This window comes from Triticum urartu, chromosome 4A (assembly GCF_056163025.1).
Source record: "Triticum urartu cultivar PI428250 chromosome 4A, HENAU_Tu73, whole genome shotgun sequence".
NCBI classification, from domain to species: Eukaryota; Viridiplantae; Streptophyta; class Magnoliopsida; order Poales; family Poaceae; genus Triticum; species Triticum urartu.
In genome coordinates this window covers 71,739,640-71,758,879 of record NC_141876.1, presented here as the reverse complement: position 1 = coordinate 71,758,879, position 19,240 = coordinate 71,739,640, and the positions used below count along the sequence as shown (strand labels likewise).

At 45.2% G+C, this 19,240-nt stretch overlaps 1 pseudogene; it reads left to right on the top strand.

Moving 5' to 3' along the window:
• The first annotated feature begins 2,856 nt into the window (after positions 1-2,856).
• LOC125554614 (zinc finger protein 36 pseudogene) lies at positions 2,857-12,677 on the top strand (annotated as a pseudogene).
• Positions 12,678-19,240: the final 6,563 nt, after the last annotated feature.

Sequence of the window (19,240 nt, the reverse complement as noted above, 5' to 3'; positions counted from 1 at the left end):
CATGCAGCTTCGTGAAGAGGAGGTTGCGCAAATTCCCTCGGTCCTTATGCCTAAGGTTCTCGGTGTTGATCGAGACGGTGCTCCAGAGAATGCACCCGAGCTGAACTGAGTACCCCTTGACTATATGTTTGGGCTCCGTTGGATTCCCGTCGGAGTCCACTTGAGTGAATTCCTCCTTGACGGTGTGGAGTGCATTCGGGCGCCAGTCCTTCCTTTGCTTCTTCGGTTGGCTGCCATCTGTGTGTGCGCCGCCATCATCAGTGGTGGCATCCTCGGCGGCACCATCAGTGGTGTCATCCCCGACGCCACTAGGGGTTGTGTAATCAGGATCGGTGTCTTCCGCGGCGTCCTCATAGCGGTGAGGTTGTTCCTCCATCTCCTGGGACAGCTCCTAGAATTGCTTGCCGCCCGAACCACCGGCCTCATCGTTGTGGGCCATGTTTCGCTCTAAATAGGAAAAAAGTTTGGTCAAAAAGTTGGTTATTGTCAAGGAACAAGATCATGGTCTCATCATTTAGGGTTTGTGGACACCGAGGCACCCTAAAAGCCTAAGCTTTCATCATTTAGGGTTTGTCGACACCGAGGCACCCTAAAAGCCTAAGCATACATCATTTAGGTTCTCATCGACACCGAGGCATCCGGGGTAGCCAAGTTAAGTTTTCATCATTTAGGGTTTATCGATGCCGAGGCACCCTAGGTTGGGCCTAATCACTTGGCACTAATCACTTGGCTTTATTGCCACCTATGGTTTAATACAGCAAGAATAAAGGGGCAGTTGATCCTACTTAATTAAGTACTAAGATACCCCGGCCCATGCATTAGTAGCAAGTACCTCATATGTCCGATTTTTAGCAAAGTCATGCTCAAATTCACGGAAAATTTCAGCATGACCTTTGCTGAAAATAGGACATATGGAGTACCTGAATTTGCTGGAACGGAAGTTAATCGACATTCCGGCAAACTCAAGGGCCTCTCGGGGTACCTGCAAAATCATCACGACACGAAGGGCCTCTCAAGGGCCTCAAGCAGCAGCGGTGTCTCTGAGGACCCCATTTTTTGCTAAATTTCTTTGAGCAACAATCAGAGCAGAAAATTCAGCATATTTCTATACAACAGCACTGTAAAGATGAAGAACAGTTCTACAGCAGTCCATGTTTGATCATCATCTTTGCATCTCTTTCTCAATGTGATCACAAGTAATTCAGAGGCATCACAAGTAATTCAGAGCATCACAAGGCATTAGTAATTCAGTACATGAACAAGTTTTACAAAGCACATCAATATGTTACAGCAAACAAAAGTTCTGAAATTTGTGTGACTAACTGAATTTTTAGTAACTGAATAAACTGAATTTTCAAAACTGCAAGAAGCGATTTAAAAAAAATCCTCTCATCTCATATGAGGAGTGTTAATCCTAAGACTAATAGTTTGTTGTCCCTGTCCATTTGTCCCTCCCCAACTAGATACTAGAGTAGCACTGTTGATGCCCTGTTCTTGCTGAACTTTATGATAGTATATACAACAACTTATCCTAAATGTGGCTAGAACTGCAGATTTACAAATTAAAGGACACAAACTCAAGCAAGCTTCCTGAACAATACCCTGATAGAAAACATAGGACAATCAATGAATTTATATAACCAGTAAGAACAAGGGGATGGTTTTAGCAAGTTAAGTGCAGCTCTAGCACCTGTGCATGAAATGTATCATGTATCAAACCATCAATTAGCTGCTGAAAAACATAAATGTACTATGTGAACATATAATACCTTCACGAGCGAACTCAATGAGTGTGAACCAACAGAGTGTGGGTCACCACAGATTGTGTAGTCAAAAACCTTCAGGACAGAGTGAAAATAGTTACAATATGCTTGCAAGTAATTTGAGGAGGGAACTACACTACACAAGAACTAAACTTTGGTTAACTAAATGCATTAGCTACTAAGATGTCCAGATTAACAAACTATAGTGCACAAATCTCCTGTCATCATCAGTAAGTTCACAAATCTGATTAGGTAATGTTCCATTGTGTAGTTCACAAACTATAGTTCACAAATCTGATTAGGTAATTTGATTAGGCCCCCACGCTTGTGCAAACCAGCCTAGTGTTCCAACCAGTGAGAGACTTGAGTAATAACTTAGTCAATAATATACTATTCTTAAACATCAACCACAAGATAACTGTAATCTTAAGAGGTACTTTAATAAACCATAATTTTCTAAAATGACATCTAACTTGCAAAGCTTTGATCATCAGGTACATTGATCTAATGGTAAATTCACCACATGTAGTTAAAGTCCACACGCACTTATCTCTCTCCTCACTTTGAACCACGTCCTCACAGAGATATTGCAACTGCTGCTCAGCCAAATCACCCAACCTCCTCCTAATTTTGACATTATCCCAATAACCCCCAATCACCTCTGCTGCAGTAATATTAAAACTGGTGTTAGCATTATACAATCTATGGAACTTACTACACAGTGGAACATTACCTAATCCATCATGGAGATTTGTGCACTGTAGTTTGTGCACAAATCTCCTGTCATCATCAGTAAGTTCACAAATCTGTCATCATCAGTAAGTTCACAGTGGAACATCATCTACAGTGCACAAATCTGAACCTAGGAACCTAGGAACACAGGAGAGGGAGGAAGGAGGAAGGAGGAGAGGTACCTGGGCGGGAGGACGGCGGCAGCGACGGTAGCGGCTGGAGGACAGCGTCGTCGACAAACTCGAGGGCGGGGGCACCGGATGCTCCTCTCGTTGATGGGGGAGGGGAGGGGCTAGAGGCAAACCCTAGCCGCCAAGTGCACAAGTGCTGCAGCTAGGTGGAGTAACCTCTGCCGGAGACGATGGAGCAGGTGGCCGGCGTCGTGGTTGGTGAGGAGAGCGCGAGGAAGAGCGCCCCGTGCGCGATGAGGAGGCGTGGCGTCGGCGTCGTGGGTCGGGAGGCGGCGCACGTAGGGGGAGGCGGTGCTCGAGGGGGAGGAAGGGGAGAGGGAGACGGCGGGGGCGCGTGGGCGGCTGCGGCGCCGTGGGTCGGGGCAGCGGCGGCGGCGAGGTGGAGGTAGGGACGAGGGAGGGAGCGGCGCGATGGAGGGATAGGAAGGACGAAGTGTCTGGCGAGGGCAGTAGGTGGAGTGGGGGGAGGGTTCTAATGGCGCACCTCCCCTCGGTGCGCCATAAGTACGACTATTCTAATGGCGCACCTCCCCTCGGTGCGCCATTAGAATTTTGTTTTAATCTAGCCCACTAACCATATCTACAGCCTAACCCTATCTACAACAGAACCCACCCACTAGCCCGACTGGTCAGCACGCAGCACACACACCACGAGGTCCTGGGTTTGATTCCCAGGCTCCCCAATATTTTTTTATGCATTTAAATGCTGTTTTTGATATTTATTTGTGTTTAAATATGTTCAAACTTGTTTAAATCATAACAGTAATATTTTTTTATAAAAACAGTAATAATTTTTTAAAAAATATGTTCAAATTTGTTACTTGAAAATATCATCGGCGGCGGCGGTGGAGCGGGGGAGGGTGCGGGGGGTGCCCATTGGCGGCGGTGGAGCGGGGGAGGGTGCGGGGGGCCGGGTGCTCGTCGGCGGCGGTGGATCGGGGGAGGGTTGCGGTGGGTCATCGGCGGCGGTGGAGCTAGCGGGGGAGGGTGCCGGTGGGATCGAGATGGAGGGGGATCGAGATCGAGATGGAGGGGGAATCGAGATCGAGATGGAGGGGGATCGAGATCAAGTGTCCTCATGAATTCAAAAAGTGCTCATGAAATTTAAAAATATTCATGATATCAAAAAGTGCCCATGAAATACAATCGAGAAATGAAGACTACGATTTAAATACAATCAATCTTAGCTAGCTATCTGTTCACAATCTTCTTGCCCTTCTCTTTCGCAAATGGAGTTCTTCTGTGGAACGGACGTCCTTTAGGTAGGGTGGTCCTGCTTCTTCTTGTGGTGTGTGCTGCTACTTCATCGTTGTCGTCATGTTCGATCTTCGGGTCGTCGTACTTGTCAAAGTCTTGCTCATTGGCTACTCCATCCATTCCGATGATCTTCCTTTTGCCTCTCCTCACGACAACACGACTGGGCTTTGACGGGTCGGTAATGAAGAAGCATTGGTCCACTTGGGAAGCCAGTACCCATGGCTCATTTTTCGCGGTGACGTTTGCGCCCGCGGTCTTGGATTTGTCTTCGGGTATAACCATGGTGGTGAAATACCGGTCTTCTTTTAGGACACTCTTGGCCCATATGACACGGAACATCGGGACCTTCTCTCCAGCGTAACTCAGCTCCCAGATCTCCTCGATCCTTCCGTAGTATCTGTCCTTGTCGTTACCGGTGTAGGATTCCATCGTTACCCCGGAGTTCTGATAACCATCGCTCTTCATGTCCTTGTCCTCGGTGTAGAATGTGTAGCCGTTGATATCGTACGCCTCATAGGTCATCAGGTTATGCTCGGCGCCCTGTGACAAGGCGAATATGAGTTGTTCTTCCGCGGAAGAATCTTCATGTAAAGGGTACGACAGAAGCTTCTGCTTGAACCAACGCGTGAAACATGAGTTTTGCTCTTTGAGTATATCTCCGTCCGCCCTCTGTTGGCCTCGGTCATTGTACGTCTTCTCAATAAAGGTTTTGTGCTCTACCACCCAAGGATCGACCACGTCTATGTGTTGCAGCGCGACTAGGTTTGCTCTTTCAAAGTCGACGAGTCGACCCTCGAAGTCGACATGCATTTCGCGGCGACCCTCACGGTGACCCCATCCGGCGAGCCTGCCGAGGTGCCTGTTGACGGGCAGACCAACGGGGTTCTCGATGCCTAGATAATTCATGCAGTAGGAGATGCACTCTTCGGTCAGAAAGCCCCTGGCTATACTTCCCTCTGGACGTGACATGTTGCGAATGTATCCTTTGATGACACCATTCATCCTTTCGAACGGCATCATGCTGTGCAGGAACGTCGGCCCGAGTTGGATGATATCCTCCACGATATGGACCAGCAGATGCACCATAACATCGAAGAATGCGGGCGGGAAGTACATCTCAAGCTCGCATAGTATCACCATGATCTCTTCCTGTAGCCTTCTGAGTTGCCTCACGCCAATCGACTTCCGAGAGATGACGTAAAAAAAGTTGCATAGGCCAAATAGCGTTTCACGGACGTGCACGTCCATGATCCCACGGATTGCAACTGGAAGTATCTGCGTCATCAGCACGTGACAGTCGTGAGACTTCATCCTGCTGAACTTCTGCTTCGCTGGGTCTAGGTATCTGCTTATCTTCCCCGCGTAACCGTAAGGAAGTTTTACTCCTAGGAGGCAGGTGAAAAACTGCTCGATCTCCTCCTGACTTAGAGTGAAGCACGCGGGAGGGTAGTCATTTCCGGTCTTCTTGGCCTTTTTGCCTTTGCGACGACTTTCTGTGTCCTGCTTCGCCTCATCATCATCATCATCATCATCATCATCATCATCATTAGCGTGAAGCTCCTATCTGATGCCCATTGACTTCAAGTCTGCCCTTGCTTTCGGCCCATCTTTGGTCCTCTCTGGCATGTTGAGCAGGGTACCTAGCAGACTCTTGCACACGTTCTTCGTGATATGCATGACATCAAGGCTGTGAGGCACACGGTGGATCTTCCAGTACGGCAAGTCCCAGAAAACAGACCTCGTTTTCCATACCTTCAGCAGCGGCTCTGGCGCCTTTCGCTTCTTTCCCGGCTCTGGCGCCTTTTGCTTCTTTCCCGGCAGTGGGCAGTCTTTCCAATTTTTCAACAACTCGTCTATTTCCTCGCCGCTCCTCGTACATGGGCGTTTTCGGGGTTCGGTTTCACCATCGAACAGATCCTTGCGTTTCCTCCACGGGTCATCGTCGCGAAGCCACCTTCGATGTCCCATGAACACGGTTTTCGAAGACCCGGGATCTCTATCTAGCTGGCGATACGTTGTGTCATCCATGCACCTTACGCATCCAGAAAATCCGTGGACTACCCGCCCCACGAGATATTCGTAACCGAGATAGTCGTGCACCGTCGTGAGCAGTGCGGCTCTCATAGGGAAATATTCTTTCTCTGCGGCGTCCCACGTATTGGCTGGCGTTTTCCACAACGTGTCTAGCTCCTCCTTCAGCAGCCCCAGATACAGATTGATGTCGTTCCCTGGTTGTTTCGGCCCTTCAATTAGCATACTCATGTGAATGTACTTCCTCTTCATGCACAACCAGGGGGAAGGTTGTACATCCACACAAACACAGGCCAGGTGCCATGTGTGCTTCTCTGGCTGCCAAACGGATTGACTCCATCGGTACTCGCGCCCAGCACGATGTTCCTTGGATCCTTCCCAAATTCTGGGTATTCGAAGTTCAACGCTTGCCACTGGCTCGCATCCTTAGGGTGACTCAGCATCTTGTCTTTTTTATTTATCTCCGGATCATTTCCGTCATCTTCCCGCTTCTTCTCCTCCCTATCTGCGTGCCAACGCAGGAGCTTTGCTACCTTAGGGTCCGCGAAATACCGCTGCAGATGAGGAGTGATCGAAAAGTACCACACCGATTTTCGAGGAGCTTTCTTCCTCTTCTTGTATCGAGTGACGCCGCACACCGGACATATGGTAGACTCCGCGTGCTTGTCCCGATAAATGATACAATTGTTCATGCACACATGGTATTTCACGTGCGGTAAATCCAGAGGACACACGATTTTCTTCGCCTCCTCAAAACTGGTCGGGCACTTGTTCCCCTTGGGAAGACGTTCGTGCCAGAATGACATGTTCTCGTCGAAGCATGCGTCGGTCATTTTGTGTTTTACCTTCATCTCCAGAGCCATGAGCGTTACTTTCAGGCGGGTATCCTCGGGCCTGCATCCTTCATACAATGGAGTAACCGCGTCTATCTCCAGTTGATCTAGCTTGGCTTTCTCTCGGGCGGCAGCTCTTGCGTTATCCGTCTGCTTGAGAAGCAGCTCTTGAATATGAGGGTCCTGCACCCAGCCTCCATCGTCGTCTGCTCCGGCATCTTCATCTTCATGATCATGCCCTTCGTCTTGATCTTCCTCATCATCATGTACGACATCTTCTACATGATGACTGTGTACAGCATCACCGTCGTGATCATGTCCTGGAGATTCTTCGTCTTCTCGCCCGCCCTCGCCGCGGTGGTACTGTCTTGTTGCCCTTCCTCATTTCTTGCCCAGCCCCCATGGACGACTTCATAGTCATCTTCATCACCTTGCCACCGATAGCCATCCATGAAACCACGCAAGAGCAGGTGGTCCCGCACCTGCCCGGAATCCGGGTCCGCAATAAGGCTCTTCAGCTTGCATCTTCGACACGGACATCTTATCTCCGTCTCGTTCTTTTGAAGCATCTTGGCCTTCGCGGAGCTCAAAAACCTATTCACGATGCCTTCAGCCATCGTGCGGACCATGGTCGCCTGCGGGGTAGAGGAAAACAATATTTTAGAACCAAGAAAAAATTTGGCATGACCTTCCCTAAAAATAGGACCAAAAAGAATGCATAGTGCCAAAATTCTCGCCGAAACGGAAATGAATCAAAACATTCCGGCAAAATATTGGCAACTATCGCATTTCAAATACCGGTACCTTCAAACACAAACATATATGCAACACCACAAACACATGCAACACCACAAACATACATAGATCTAGCTAGGCCACAAAAAGTGCATGTGCACATTGTTGGAGCGAGCTAGGGAGAAAAAAAGTAGATCTACATCATGAAGATAGCTTTCCACTTACTTACCTATCAAAAAAAGGTAATTTCACCACTTAATTTTGATGAATCTATGGTGGAAATGAGGTGAGGAGGAGGAGATGGCCGAAAGCTTGGAGAAGGATGTGGAGGGAATGAAGTGGGGAAAGTGAGTGGGTAGGTGTGGGGCTGTCCAAAATATCTTGTTGGGGTCCCAGGTTACTAATGGCGCACCACCAGCAAATGCGCCATTAGTAACCCTGGTTACTAATGGCGCACCTGCAGGTGGTGCGCCATTAGTAGTTTTGCAAAAAAGTAAAAATAAATAAATATATATACTAATGGCGCACCGGGTAATAGTGCGCCATTACTAGTTTAAACTAGTAATGGCGCACTGTGAAACGATGCGCCATTAGTAGTTTTGCAAAAAAAGAATAAATTTTTTTACAGTAATGGCGCACTGTCTGCTTGGTGCGCCATTACTACTTAGAACTAGTAATGGCGCACTTCGACCTGATGCGCCATTAGTATGTATGGAAAAATGGAAAAAATAATAATTTAATACTAGTGGCGCACCCTATTTCTGGTGCGCCATTAGTGTCTTCCACACTAATGGCGCGTCACCAACCGGTGCGCCATTAGTATATAGTAGTGGCGCACTGCTTCCATGGTGCGCCATTAGTATCAATCCTATCTATAGCCCTTTTCCTAGTAGTGCATCTTGCTTAATGCATTACTCTGTTCTTATGAACTTAATACTCTAGATGCATGCTAGATAGCGGTCGATGTGTGGAGTAATAGTAGTAGATGCAGAATCATTTCGGTCTACTTAACACAGACGTGATGCCTATATTCATAATCTTTGCCTAGATATTCTCATAACTATGCGCTCTTCTATCAATTGCTCGACAGTAATTTGTTCATCCACTGTAATACATGCTTTCATGAGAGAAGCCACTAGTGAAACCTATGGCCCCCGGGTCTCTTTCTTATTATATTGCATCTCTTTTTATTTACATCGCATCTCGTTTACTATTTTGTAATCTTTACTTTCCAATCTATACAACAAAAACACCAAAAATATTTATCTTACTATCTTTATCATATCTCACTTTTGCGAGTGACCGTGAAGGGATTGACAACCCCTTTATTGCGTTGCTTGCAAGGTTCTTGATTGTTTGTGCAGGTACTAGGTGACTTGCGTGTTATCTCCTACTAGATTGATGCCTTGGTTCTCAAAAACTGAGGGATATACTTATGCTACTTTGCTGCATCACCCTTTCCTCTTCAAGGGAAAACCAACGGATGCTCAAGAGGTAGCAGAACCCCAGATCAAATTCTTCATATAGACCAAAGTCTTCATATGGATCCAAGTCCTCATATGGATCCAAGTCATCATATGGACCAAATTCCTCATAGGGATCAAATTCCTCGTATGGATCCAGATCCTCATATGAACATCATCGTGCTAACACTTCTGTTCCGCAGGGAAAGCCTAAGGGCTATGAATATGTGCATTATTCTTCAAATCATTATGTTCATAAGTCCTCAAAGAATTTCTCTACTTATTTATATGCTTACTCTAACCCCTTTTCTGTGAAACAAAGTGGACTGGCATCTACGCCACCTTTCTCTTATGGAGCTCGCAGAATGATGAACTCTTTGCCACCCCTCCAGATGTGGGTGTTGAAGAAAAAGAACTAATCTCTTATGCAGGGACATGTCTCTAAACGAACTTAAACATCTGAAGAATTTGCTGGAGACCTGAATATGCTTGAAAGGATGCAAGCTAATCATGAAGAAATGAATTTTCATTTCTCACGTCCTCATACTGCTACATCTGTTGTATTGTTTGATGAAATTGATCTCATGAATTTGATGTCATATTCTTCACTGATGAAGTATATGAGTTCGTAAGATGCACTAATTCATCTACAGGATGATCAACCCAAAGCTACTGAGTGGGTCCTCGACAGTGGATGTACAAATCACATGACCGGTGACAAGAACCTATTAATGGACACTGCTTTACCTCCATCGCATCTGAAGCATATCACCTCCGCTGACAAAGGCAAAAGCAAGGTATTGGGTTTAGGTAGGGTTGCAATCTCAAAGGATCGACACATGGACAAAGTCATGCTTGTCGAGTCCTTAGGATTCAACCTCATGTCTGTATCAATGCTTTGTGATCTTGATATGGTTGTTGTCTTTGGCAAGTATTGTTGTGTTGTGATCATGGAAGCTGACAATTCCAAAGTCTTCAAAGGCTTTAGGAGAGGAGACTTGTATATTGTTGATTTCTCACCAAGACCACAACCTGCCATGTGTCTACTGGCAAAAGCTTCAGAAGGCTGGTTATGGCATCGATGACTAGGTCATGCTGGCATGAGGAACTTGCACACATTCACGAAGAAGAAGCACGTCATTGGCATCGAGGGCGTCAAATTACTCAAGGACCATTGATGACCCACAAGTGTAGGGGATCTATCATAGCTTTTCGATAAGTAAGAGTGTCGAACCCAACGAGGAGCAGAAGGAAATGATAAGCAGTTTTCAGTAAGGTATTCTCTGCAAGCACTGAAATTATCGATAACAGATAGTTTTGTGATAAGGTAATTTGTAACGAGTAGCAAGTAATAAAAGTAAATAAGGTGCAGCAAGATGGCCCAATCCTTTTTGTAGCAAAGGACAAGCCTCGACAAACTCTTATATGAAGGAAAACGCTCCCGAGGACACATGGGAATTATCGTCAAGCTAGTTTTCATCACGTTCATATGATTCGCGTTCGGTACTTTGATAATTTGATATGTGGGTGGACTGGTGCTTGGGTTCTATCCTTACTTGGACAAGCATCCCACTTATGATTAACCCCCATTGCAAGCATCCGCAACTACAATAGAAGTATTAAGGTAAACCTAACCATAGCATGAAACATATGGATCCAAATCAGCCCCTTATGAAGCAACGCATAAACTAGGGTTTAAGCTTCTGTCACTCTAGCAACCCATCATCTACTTATTACTTCCCAATGCCTCCCTCTAGGCCCAAACAATGGTGAAGTGTCATGTAGTCGACATTCACATGACACCACTAGAGGGATGACAACATACATCTCATCAAAATATCGAACGAATACCAAATTCACATGACTACTAATAGCAAGACTTCTCCCATGTCCTCAGGAACAAACATAACTACTCACAAACAGGCCCGTCGATGAGGGGGGCCAAAGTGGTCGACCGCACAGGGCCCCCAAAATTGTGGGGGCCCCGATTGAAGAAAAACGCGAAGTAACTACCTGTGCAGCGCCCGCTACAGCTTCAGCCCTAGGGCCGCGACCCTCCCCAGCCCCTCACTCGCGCATGCGTGCCGCCTCTCTCGCGATCTCCCATGCCCCTGTGCAATGAATCAACCAGTGTTGGTCTGCTGCAGATCGCCGGCGGCGGCCGCTCCACCTACTAGCTGATCCGTGCTTGCACTAGCGACAGTGATTCCCGTCCTCCACTTGGTCGCCCGATGCTGGCCTTTTCTCCGCTACACCAAAGACTTGTTGCCCCTCCAAAGCCGAGAAACACAGGTGCTGCTCATCGCCTCAGCCACTAATCAGTGAGTAATTTACTGATTTCTTGGACTGAGAGAGGCAAACAACAATAGTAGAAGATGTATTGGAAGTTTGAACTGATGACATGCTGTATGTGTTGATTTATAAACTGATGTCTTTGAACAATTAACTGCGGAGTAATTTAGAACTAAAAAAATGTGTGCATGTATGGATGAAACCCAAATCGATGCATTTTTATATCAATTTTATTTCATGCTATAGAAAAATAAGATGAAGACATATTTTCATTGGCGACCTGCAACAATAGGAGTTTCTACACATATGGGGGAATGGATGAAGCAAACTATTGATTTCATATTCTTTTGTACCCCTTATTATTATTATTTGTATTTCTTTGTCTTGTTTAATCTTTTTGGTTCGATTGTTAATCATCGAGTTTCAATTCTACCATATATTATGTAGTCCTATATATATATACATCTGGGCTATTCTGTTATGCGCAACAGAATATTATTCTGTTACCCTTCTTGAACTGACGAATTCGAGGGGTTGAACTGATGCTCTCATTTTTGTCGAACTGATCGTCTTCTTTATGAACCGATGCTCTCGGTTTGGACCTATATTACCGAACTCATGGTGTTTTCATCCCCGCAGCGCAGTCGCCACAGTTGCCGTCATCGTTGAGGAGCTCTAGCTGCTCGCCCTGAGGGCCTTCGTGGGTGCCGACTCCATGTCCGGCACGGCGGCCTCGCGGGCGGCGGAGCGCGTGCCACCGTGGCGCGAGCAGGTGACGGTCTGTGGGATGGTGGCGGACTAGACCGACCTCTCCCTCTCCCTTTCCCTGGTTCCCACCACCACGCCGGCGCTCAACAATGATGACTACCTCACCATCTGCCTCACCGCGCTTGCCACCACCAGCAAGGAGCAGCAGGCGAGCGCGTGGAACCCGTCCCCTACCTGGGCTTAGGAGCCGCGGTTCAGCTGCGCGGTCTGTGGGAAGGAGTTTGCGTCGTACCAGGCGATCGACGTGCACAAGTCCAGCCACCGCCCACTAGAGAGCGCTGCATTGCCGCGCAGGCGTCCACGGGCGGTGGGTCAGAGGCGAGCGCGGCGACGTCCTCGGGCGAGAGTAGCGGTGGCCTGCATCAGTGCACCGTATGTGAGCGGGGCTTCACGACCGGCCAGGTGCTCGGTGGGCACAAGCACTGGCACTACTGGGACGACACCTCCGTTTCCATGTCCATGTCCGTCTCCGTGTCGGCGTCCTCTGCTGTGCTGAGGAACTTCGACCTGAACCTGCTGTCGATGCCGGAGAACGCAGGGGTGAAGAGGTGGGACGAGGAGGAGGAGGTGCAGATCCCTCTCCCCACCAAGAAGCTGAGGCTTTTGCTGTAAAAGAAGGAGAGATGGCCAATGGTCAACCGCCCCTTGATTGATTTGTTCATTTGTTGAATTCGATTAGGTATCGCCATGATTTGTTGATTTGTTGTATTTATAAGGACACAAAGAAATTAAAACTATGGGCTTAATTCCATTTCCATGCTCCAGCGCCCTTCTCTGATCTCTCTATGTCCATGGTGAGCCGCGCTTCCCGATTTTCCTGGGTCGCTGATGTACTATCAGAATAACTGAAACTTTGGCATTGCTCGCAAGACCATAGCACCAGGGTTGCGGTCACTTACTGAACCTAGCTAGTCTGTATTTTTTTTGTTCTTGATGAGAAAGATATTTACAATTGATTTCGTAGTCGCAATCGGTCTTCAATTTAATTGACGATTTGGTGGTGAAACTAAACACTTTCAGGTACTAATGATCAACTACAAGCTAATCTATCCAAGTGGGACTGCCACTGCCATCCTCATAAACGGGTTCCACACACCTCAAGAAGATAAGAATGCAAGGTCCGACCCTTTTTATTTTTCTTTTCCTTTGCGTGAAAAGGACATCTTCTTATTCCCAGCTACGATGAATCAAATCGTGTTTTAACTGTGTAAAAATGCTTTAGAAATGGATGGTCCGGACTGATTCAGAATTTCTTTCAACCTTTACCGCAACAGGCAGCAGGTCCGTGGGATTCCTCAAGTACTTTGGGATCAGCTTCTTCTGGAGCTTCTTCTAGTAGTTCTACACCGACGGCGGTGTCTGCGGCTTCCTCCAGTTTCCCACCTTCGGGCTAAAAGCCTGGAAGTAAACGTAACGCCTATATTACTTTTTTTTCTTGCTAAACAATTTTTAAGTTTTGGTGGTTGAAAAATGAAAATGCATGAGAGAGTTCACCGTTTTAAATCCTCAATGATTCCGTGGCCAGATTTTTATTCGACTTCAGCCTAACGTATGTTGGCACCGGGATGATCTGCTTGCACCTCGTCAACCTCTCCCTCCTCTTCGGCGCCGTCCTCTCCTGGGGTGTAACGTGGCCGCTCATGAGCAAGTAGGAGGGGAAGTGGTACTCAGCCAAGGGCGTCTGCCAGCAGCATGACATGCCTTTCAACGGTTTACGATATCATCGTCCCCGAACTTGCATCGTTTGTATCGTTAAACTGATGACATTTTTTATAAAAGAAAAATCTTTTGTTTGTTTTTTAACTCACATTTCTTGCAATGATGTTCTGGACTTCTTTTGTTTTGCGACTTGAACTTTTACCAACTTGAATTACCGCGTATGGATGAGCACTTGAACTTATAGAAGTGAAAGTTTTTGGTTTTAAATTCATATTTGTTTCCTTGTCCAAACTTATGGTATCATCATTATCGAACCTGCATGGTTTGTGTAGCTGAACTAAAATAATTTTTTACCCAAATAAATGTGTTGTGTTTTTTGTTTGAGCATAGTTTCCTCGGTTCCATTGATGGACTTCCTCAAATTTCATAGACAAACTGACTCTGTTTTATTTTTTTAACTTACATGCTAGTAATAATTAAACATTCCCCTACAATTTTTTCACTATTCATGGCATCAACCAAAATAGGCATGAGAGAGCACTATCGAACTGATCATTGTTTTTTATTCATACTGATCAATGTTTTTAATTCAAACAAATTTTCCTTTCTTGCAGAAACATCTAACTGTTATGTACACTTTCTTTAAGAAGTAGCAATCAAATCATCAGACAAAAAAATTGAATTTGCAATTAGTGCTATGTGTACGGATTCCATGTTTCGATCGTCCTCATTGTCTACGTCATGTACTTCATCCTCAACCTGTTGGTGTCCTTCGTGCTAGTGATCGGGACGTCATAGTGTGCTAGTGATCAGTGTCCGTCCAAACCTCTCTCGCGCTGCAGTACAGAGAGAAACAAAATAGTGAGAGAAAACAACAGTAGATTGAAACAAATTAGAGGTGAGCTACAAAAACATTAAATTATTCTAATATATTCCTATGGTCAGTAATATCCATAGTGAAGCTTGGTTCTATATAGTACTGATCAGTACTAGTATTTGTGTAAGTCGTAATGATCAGTACTGCTACTTTTGTCTTACTAATGAGCACTCGTACTTATCTAGCTAACACAACGATTTTTTCATCTAGTGGACTTTTTAACATTATATTAGAAAACGTGAGCTACAAAATAAACAACTAGATTAGAATAGAAGCATTGGCTTATATTAGAAACGATGAGTTAGAAAATAAACAACCAGATGCGAATTTGCTTCAAGTCAGGTTTACTGTTTGTGAATTTGATGCATGTTGCACTATAGGACTGCTACGGGTTTGCAAGTTGGACTTGAGTACTTTTAAATTGTTTGCATAGTTTAGTGCCGAAATCCTCACCACAAAAGAACACATCTGCATTACGCATATAGCAAAACTGAACTTTCAATGTATACTGTTGTTTTTACAGAGTGGACTTATGTTTTGTTATGTACTTGAACTATAAAAGTTTTTGAAAATTGCCACTATCACACTTGTTATACTTGAAAACTCTAGCCAGACTAGGCAGCCCCCAAATCCCACACAATAAGGCATGTTATATGTATTTTTTCATGAGCTGATGATTGTTCACGTACTGAAACTGAGAGCACCTAGTTTGTGTTTTAGGAATTAAAGTAGACGTCCTGAGCACCCCATTTCAGCAAATGTTTGTGCTATAATTCAACAATAGAGAATACATATAAGCAAAGACCTATTTTTATGGAGAATATACCATTTTGGCGACCTTCATGTGACTAGCAGTGCCGGAGGTGATCTCGTGTCTCCTGCTGCTACAGGTCGACGAGGAACAGGCGTGACAATGAAAACAAAACCAGTGAACAGAGTGGGAGTAAGTGGTGGTCGAGCGGCGGATGGAGCCCAACAACTCATGCACCCGCGTCCACCGCCGACCGTCCCCAGCCCAGCCAAACTCCATGAGGTCCACCTGCTCCACATTGCCATCATCGTACTCCATCAGGATCTCCATGTACATTGCGTCCCACACCTCAACATGGAAGCCCACCTTCAGCCAGGAACTTGCTTGGGAACCAACTGCTCGACCATAGACCACACTCGTCCTTGTGGGACTGCCACAAGCATCGAGGTCGAACTGTTGCACAAAATAATATATGGTTTCTCTTTTTTGCTCAGACATTCCCACAAATGTACCAAGTGCACAGGTTGAACTGATCTCGTGCACGGTACAAACTTGCTCGAGGGTAGGCTGGGAGCTATGAGTGGAGCAGCACATGGAGGTGAACTTCGACTCGGAGGCTACATAAAAAGAGGAAGGGGAAAGGCCAGACCTCACCATTGCGTCATTGAACCCACTAAGCTGGGACTTTTCATTGAAAATAATATCATATGATGTAACCCCCATCCTGGGGCTTGAACCCACGTCCACAAGGTTAAGAGCTTTATGCTTTACCAACTGAGCAGTGGATCCTTCAATATATAATGGAATAAGGCTTGTGTATCTTGAATTTTAACAGGAGCAATTGGTAGCCCCCAAGGGCCAGCTCATTACAATGGGATGAGTCGGGTCTTCAATAAGGCCAATCAAAATGACTTTGCATTAGCCCCCAAGTGTCATGGTGCATGCTTGCAGCGACATGAGACTTGCATATTTGATGTAACCTCAACTTGAATAATGTAGCCCCCAAGTGTCGGGTCGTAAGCCTGCAGCGACTCAGGACTATTTCCCCCATTGTAAAATAAATCATGCCCATTGATAAAGATAATAGCTGTGGCGCTAAAGCGACTTTGAAAATTGCAATCATAATACTGGTTCTTGATAATCATAATAGAAATCCAGCCATGTTGGCTATTCAAAATTTGAATAATATAATCCGGTATGAAAACCTCAATCATTCAATATCATCATTGAAAATCCAGCCATGTTGGCTATTTAAAGAATTCAAATACCTTATCTATTGACAAGTAAATCCGGAGTTTAAATACCCGGCGGCTCTTGGCCGATGACGATTCAATACGCCTTCATTGTAAACCGGAATTTTCATGACCCGGCGGCTTATAGCCTTTTGAGAAAAATCCAGAACGGATAATCATTTTGAAGCATCAACTTTGGTAATGAGCTTGAACTTAATCATTTACATGTCATATTTCTGCAAATCCCGCAGAGAGTTTAAACAACATATGCCCTGGCGACTTAGCGTCAAAACCAGGGCGGGTCATAATATCTCACATATAACTACTGTGATATTGAATTTGTACTGCCGGCTTACATAACCTGTGCAGTAGGGTGATAACCCAATCCTTAGAAGCCAATGCTTCCACATAGATGATGATTGTCATAAACTGGCGACTTATAGTCAAAAGTCAAGTCGGGTTAAGCATAAAACACTTATATATATGAGATATAATCCCAAAAAGGTCTCAAGTTAAGTAATTGTGGCTGCAATAAACTTTACCAGAGACAGAATAAAACTTTTTGAGGCTTCTGATTCGAATATGATCAGTAAACCGTTCCAAAGGGGTTAAGCTAAGATTCGAATACAATCATATAGCCCCCAGTGGCTTTGGCGATGCCGATCAAGAGGGTATCGACAACTATGTTCTCTTTGATTTGAATACGACCTATGTTTGAACAGGAAGCCCCCAAATGACCTTGAGAGTTGTTTAACGATGCTAATTCGAATACGATCCACATCGATTCCCAAAGGGGTTGAGCTATGATTCGGATACGATCAAGAAGCCCCCAAGTAGGTTCGGCAGTTTGCCAATCAAAAGGGTATCGACTGCTATGTTCTCTTTGGTTCGAATACGACCTATGTTTGAACAGGAAGCCCCCAAGTGACCATATAAATTTTGGCATTGCGCCGATCAAGAGGGTATTGATAGCTATGCTTGATGAGGAGGAAGCCCCCAAGTGATCATAATAAGATAAGCCGTAAGGCAGGATATCCAAGTTTGAACCGCGCATCATGGCAGCAAGTTCTTTTGGCAACCTTTATTTTTTCTGAGAACTCGAACTTGCAAGAGATTTAAATCTTTTTGAATCCGGAACTTTAAACCAGATTTAAAAACTTCAAAACTTTGTGAAAGACAAATTTACCTTGAGCCGGATTTTGAACCGGATTTGATAGCAAAGGACGTCTGCCTGACTTGTCGGCATGGTACTGACCCGCACTCCCCTGTAGAACTGCTGCATGTTGTTGTGCAGGGCCACTTGCCGGCTGGAACTGACAGAAAAAATTCAGTACTAATATTCCTAGAGGCTTTGTAAAGAAGCAAAACAAGGTTAGCGGCAGTACAGACACCACACACAAGTTCTGAAATGAACCTCTTTTTCTTGTTCAAACTTTTGAACTGAACCCTTTTTGAAGTTGAGAGAAGCAAAGTCAGCTAGGGGGTTGATGCACAGGATTTGTCGGGGCAGCATTGAACTGGCAGTGGTGGTGGCATTGAACGACGCGCATCGCTGGAAGAAGGTAGGAGGACTGGGCTCGTCGCCAGCAGGAGGCGCAGGGCGGCGACCGCATCCATGGGAGGAGGAGCGTCGCTCGTGGCTGCGGTGAAGGTGACTAGGTGGCCCTTGAAGGTGGCTGATGGCGGGTGGAAGTATGTTATTCTACGCCACTAGTAACAGAATATTCCGTCACGGTTTCCTATTTTTATAAAATAACTAACTAGCTCAAAAAATGAATTTTTCCTGTTTTTATAAAAAACTAGAAGTTCAAATTTAGAAAACGGAACGGTTCGATGTTTATTACAAAACTCGAATTCATTCAGTTACTAAAAAATAGACCAATAAATTCAAATTAGAATAACAGAGTAGTGAGATGTTTATATACCACGAAGAAAACAAAGCTTCACTTAGAAAATATTAACTCTAGAAGTTAAAATTTAATAAATTGGAGAGTTTAAAGAAAAACCAAGTTCTTTCTATATGTAGGAAAAATAAAATTATGAAGTTAAATTTAAAAAAGATGTTCGTATGGGTTTGTACTGAGCATGTTTTCACATACTAGACTTCACTCTGTTTTTTGGGTATCATAGTCCCTGAACTTGCATGGTTTATATCATTGAACTGGATGAATTTTTTTCAAAAGGAAATAATTTCGTGTGTTTGTTTCTTAACTCAATTTTCTTGAAAGATGTTTTGGACTTCTCTTGTTTTGCGACTTGAACTTTTACCATTTGATTTTTCATTGGGTTTTATTTTGTTTGAGCTTTTTTCTCAAACTTATCTGGGACGTCATGTTGAACTTTACAACTTTTTTAATTGTGAACTTGCTGTGTTTTTACAATGCTAATATGCAAGAGAGCAGGGCGAGGACAACGATAGAAGGAAGGTGTGTGTGGTGATCATGGAAGTACTACAGGGCTGAGCCACAACGGTGGTTGATGGCAAGCCGGCACAGCACGACATGCGGCGGAGAGGCATGGGGACGGGTGGGCGGCGCACTGACATGACACTTGAGATGCGCCTGCTTGACTGACCTCCTTGTCCCATCTGGACAGATCAGTGGCAGAACTTGGACATTTTCTTGGACATCAACGTCACAGAATACCAAAACCTAAC